The sequence below is a fragment of the Pinus tabuliformis genome, chromosome 3_2 (genome assembly GCF_031772625.1).
Source record: "Pinus tabuliformis cultivar Carrire ecotype Pingquan chromosome 3_2, CPIR1, whole genome shotgun sequence".
Taxonomy (NCBI): Eukaryota; Viridiplantae; Streptophyta; class Pinopsida; order Pinales; family Pinaceae; genus Pinus; species Pinus tabuliformis.
Window position 1 is genome coordinate 1278327774 of NC_142302.1, and position 5992 is coordinate 1278333765.

The following is a 5992-nucleotide window of genomic DNA, read 5'->3' on the forward strand; positions in this document are numbered from 1 at the left end:
TTTCCAACAACAACTTTCTCTTCTTTATTGGAGATCATGGGACCTTCATCTGCTTGGAGAGCTCCTTCATTCGATGTCATGAATTTCATCTTCTTTGTCTTGTAGGGCATCGAGCATCTATCACTTTCCTTCATGAACCATGTTATTTATGTCATCCTTCCTTTCATCGGAAAGTGATCTACTAGTCCATATATGGATTTCCTTCATACAACTACCTTTTCACATCATGTATCCTTCAAGGTCTTCCATCCTCCCACTTGAGTACTTAGTTGTAGATGACATTCACAATTCTCTTTTGGTAGTCTTATATTAGTCCATCCGAATATTGTTCAAAAATCAAAATGAACATCAAATCAAAATTACCTTTTGTGATGGTCCTTCATCATGACATTTGCTTGTTGCAATATCAACATCCTGCATACATATTAACACATCTCCAAGATATCTAATGTCAAGGGTATTCTTTCTTTTCAAGGTCTTCATACCTTTTCCATGGAGATATCATGGCCAATTCTTCTAATTATCAGATGTTGATTCCCTTTTCTATGTGGCCATAGTTGCATCTTTCATGATCTCTTCTTTCTTTCTTCACATATTGCTCCCCAGGAACTTCTATCCATAGTTCCTTCATCCTTGTCAACCACCTCATATTCCATATGAAGACATATTATGTTGATTTCATCTAGTCAATATGTGAATCATGCCTTTATGCATCCTTCCAATGAAAGAGATCCTTTCCTTTGATCATACTCATGAGGTAGAGTATTCATCCATGTAATCTGCAACTATATGACGACATGACTTAATTCATTAAACATATGCATACATACCTCTTTTCTTCTTTTGATCATCTAGGCTTCCTTCAACAACTTTCTTTCCTTGATTGAGTACTTCAACCATCTTGACATGTTGCATTCCTTTGTCATCAAACAATCATTTTGCCAAACAATGAATCTCGTCCAAGGTGGAATTCCTAGTGAAACACTTGCTTCTTCCAAGATATGAACATTCGAATGAAGATTCCAATAGAGGATCTTAATTATACTTATCTTGCAAATGCTCCTTCCCAATGATGTATGACGAGTTCTACACTTGATGACTCCCTTCTGCCCATAAGTCCTACTTATGCTTCAAATGAGGTAACTAGGAGTTACTTCCTTCTAATGATGACTGCCATAGACTTCTACTCAATTATCTTTCAAGCTTCTTATGATGATGTCATGAGCTCTTGCTTCAATTGTATGCCCTTATGATTCCATCTCCTAAAATGATGCATCTTAGCATGCTTCTAAAGTTTCCTACCTTGATAGCTATACTTTACAACACTGAAAAGCACTTGGTGCAGAAGATTATCTCAATCATAGTAGAGATCTTTTACTTCCTCCATCTTTGATTTCTTCTTTTTAGCTTCTTCCACTTCTTTGGTGATATGGACTCCTTCCCCTATTTAATTTGGCAGCTCAATGACAAATTCCAACCATGGGATGAGATTCCTCTTTTCGAGAGGACCAATTTTCACTATTGAAGTGCTCAATTTGGATAAGGGAAAGTGTATTTTTGAATTAAAAACCCACATGTGCATATTTGATCAGGTCGACCTCAAAGTAAATTGGACACCCTTGGAAGGCTATAAATACAAGTCAAGTGAACCTCATTTGGACAACATTATGGATCATTCTTCTATTCTATTCTTTGGTTTGGCTTGCACGGGTCTGAGGCAAGTTTGCAAAGATTTATTGCCATAGGTCCGAGATTACAGGGTCCAAAACTTGTGCGTTTCTAGGGTTTTGGTTCACAGTTGCAGGCTTGACAAAGGAAATTTTCGATTGTATTGTTGGCATGCAGGCCTATGCATGCGATAGGAGGGTTTCATCTGCATGCATGACACTCTATCCATGTCACTGGAATCTAAAGTTTGGTTTTTTAGTTGACCAAATTTTTCACCAGTTGATCGCAAAGTTTAGCAATTGACCACAGACAATGACAATTGATTACATGCTCCTGAATTAGGGTTTTGATCATTGACATGATTGGGTTCATCTCATGGATGTTGTTTAGTTGATTTTTCTAATTAGGTTTTCGGTTGAAGATATGGATCATTGTACTCCCTTTTGTTGAATCATTCAATGACAATCTAATAAGAAGAAGAATTGGAAAGGGTTTTCTCGATAGTGAGTTTTTCCCTCGTCTTCGACCAATCCTAGTGTCTCTATGTGTGAATGTGTTTCTTCTGTTGTTCCTTTATGTTTCGCTGCATTGATGATGATGTTGTTATTTCTATATAATTGCATACGCTGTTGAATAATATGAATAATGTTATGATGTTATGGGGTGAATTTAAAAATGGAAATAATGAAATGCAATTATCAAAGCAAAGAACAATCTAATCCTAAGAAAAATTAACATGGTATCATAGTTGGGCTGAAGAAAAGTCATTGAAGATCACCCTTATGGAGACTACTTTGATGAAAGCATGAGAAGATGGAGGATACCTAAAAGAATTTTGGGGCTTGAATGAAACCCTAGGCAATTTGACTATTAAGGTTTGATGGATATATGGGTTATGGTTTGGAAGAAACCATGGATCAGGGAAAAGATTTGAAACCCTAACATGACTAATGTGAAGATGTTCAAGCACTTGTGTCAGATTTGATGAATTCCTAGATGAGATTGTCTCTATTAGGCTTGGTTGTTGAAATATTAGGCAGCATTGTCATAAGGACAATGGATAGTGATGGCTCTTGAAGGCTGGTTCAAGAGGGAGATGATCACCTCTCATGGAAGACAAGTAATTTTCGATTTATGATGCTCCTTTATGTCTTTACTTTTGTTTAGACTTATTGATTTGATTATTGCATATACTCCCTGCATGTATATTTGAGTATTTGGATGCTTCTAACCTCTTGATGAGATGTGATAAGTGGATCCTTCTTAAGGCATTAGGGGAATTTTGAGGTCTAAAATAAGCCTCCTAAGAAAAATTGACAACCAAAATAAAATTTATAAAAACCAATAGGATTCAAGATGATGATGTCAACCATGGAGGATGATTCACCATTTTTGGAGTAAAAAAATAAAAATAATAAAACTACTTTTTCAACTCATCTCCCTAAGTTTTTACTCAAATTTCGAGCAGGAATGAGTACCCATGTTGCATACTTTCGATGGACCCTGCTGCACGAAAAATGAGAAATACATGAAAAAACGTGATGCGTTACGTTTTTTCATGTTTTTCTGATTTTTCGTGTAGCAGGGTCCATCGAAAGTATGCAACATGGGTGCTCCTTGGATGATGAATCAAATTATTCATTCAACAATTGTTTTCGCTCGAAATTTGAGTAAACTCGTAGGGAGATAAGTTGAAAGTACGAGTTGGAAAAATAGTTTTTTCTTTTTTCCCTCTAAAAGTTGATGATTTAATATAATTTTATTTTATTATTTCCAATGTTATTTTATAATTTCCTTAGGAGGCTTATTTTAGACCTCAAAATTCTCCTAATGATCATCTGAGATGCAAGAAAATATGGCTAGTGCAAGAAGAGAAGATCTACAGTTTCCCATGAAAAGGAAGTTGACAAAGTGCTCTCGTTGCCAATTTCAAATAAGAAGATACACATGTATCTAAATACTAACAAGGTATGTATGGTGTTGTTTCAATGTTATGTTTCAACCTCAATATTGGTCGGCAAGGTAAACCCTAAGGTATGATGAGAATGTCTCCTTCACAAATGGCTCATGCATGCATATGAAAGTGATTTGGATTCATGGTACTTATGATGAAATGGTGCACTTAGTATTGAACAAGTATCTTACTTCTTAGACATGATGAATTTCTTGATTCTATGAAGCTACTTAGAAATATTGATTTTTGATATATTGATATACTTGATGTTTGGCTAACATCTACTATTTTGGATATCTTGATCCCATAAAGAAGGTTTGCACATTGATTCTTATTTATGGTAGCTTGATACTATTGATAATACTTGTGATAAGCATGATAACCATGATGATAGAAGTGTAATAATGAGATTGATATTCAGGATCTTTTTGTTGACCGTGGTTAAGTTTTGATAGACTTAGTAATTATGTCATAGGGTAAAATCTGGATGACCTGACTTGATGTACTAAGCTATGTAAGTGATATTGTGTTCATGATATTTGAAGTATGATGAATCACCTATCTGCTGCCTTAATCATATGAATCTAACCCTTGGTGAGTTTGATGTGATGATGTAGTTGATGTTGACATGCTATGACCATGATGGATATATGTTTCAGGACCTGATATAGCTAGATTTTATGATCTAACAATTTTTTATACATGACAACATTATAGACAGGTTAATGACTTGAATAATAATGGCTAAAGGGGTTGCTCATTCAGAGGGATAATCTCTTCATAAGATCCCTACACCTATTATCATTTGCATTATATGTATAGAAGATTCTTTATTATTGAAGTAAGCTTTCTGACTAAATATCTGATGTTGATAGTCTTCAGCAAGTTTTGGTTTCAGAAGGGAGAGTTTTCCATACTGTAAAGTCTCAATCACACGGAAGCAAGCTTGAGGGTGCGGTTGTAGCCTCTCAACCGCACAGAAGAAAGCCTTTAGGTCACAAAAATAAAGCCTTATGCATAAAATTAGGAATGCACCAGGAGTGTGATAATCCTACAGATATGGAGCAAACAACAGAAAGTTCTATGAGCAACGAAGTTTGAATATTTGACTTATTATAATGTGAATATGTTGACTAAGCTTGTGTTTGCAGGTGACTGGAATATGCATATTAGTATGTTATTTTGATTTGATCATTGAAGATAGTGTATGACAATATTTGATAACAATTGCAAAGGTTTGACAAGATCTAGGTGATTAATATAGATGAGAAATGACATGATGCTTGATAGTTCATAAATATGCTTTAGAACGTTAACATGATTCTTTATATGTTTTTGGGTTATGGATTGATTGAAATCACTATGATAACAAAATATGGTTTTGACTTGATCTCTGATGAGTTTCCTTAATGACAATTTTATGTGAGCATACTAACTTTTAGTGAATAATATTGGTATTCAATAATGGTTTTGTATTGGCCTCATTTTCCTTGGCACAATGGTTGAAGCATAAACGTTTGTGATTTAGTATGAAGTAATCTCACAATAAATGGATGGAACCTACATGACTTATCCTTGGTGTATGCATTTGCATCTAAGGACAAAAATGATTCATATTATGATCGTGAGGATGACCTAATGAAGTTTGGTTTAATACTTCTTGGTAAATGACAATTTGTTGGCATGACAATAAATGAAGTCATAACTTGATATTTGGATGTGAGCTCTACCTGTCACCTGGTCCAAAGAATTTGTTACAATGATATTGATGATTTTGATATTAGTTTTGATCTGGCATCTAAACTTTGATAAGTTGACTTAGTTGATTTGATTACACAATATTGATTTATGTAAGGTTGACCATATTGGTTTGGTCAAGTGATATGTTTGCAGAAATCTTTGTATAAAGCGAACTCCCCAAGCCTGATATGTTTGCATTGATAGTTATTTGGTGAAGCCAGGGAGATGTGCCCATCCAAAACTCTACTTCAAAAGTGGTCCAAGGTATGGCTTTGATTTTTGGTTTTATATGCTGATGGTTTACTCTTGACAGGTAATGAACCTCTGATGATCAAAGTAAGAGGGAGTTGGATTTTGAAGCTTGAAATAATGAATCATGACATGAATCAATTTTTGAAGTTTGGAAAAGAAAATCTATATCGTGAAGCTATTGAAGAGTTTTTGGGAAAGTGGAAATGCAAATCCTTGGACACTTCGATTGAAGAGATATTTGACTTGGCAACCGAAAATTGATTGAAGCATTGATTTTTTGCTTGAACACCTGCCCGTATATATATGTTGTGCATATAACCTGAATGAATTCATGACCGAGCCACTTCATACACATTGAGTTGCCACCAAGCACCCTTC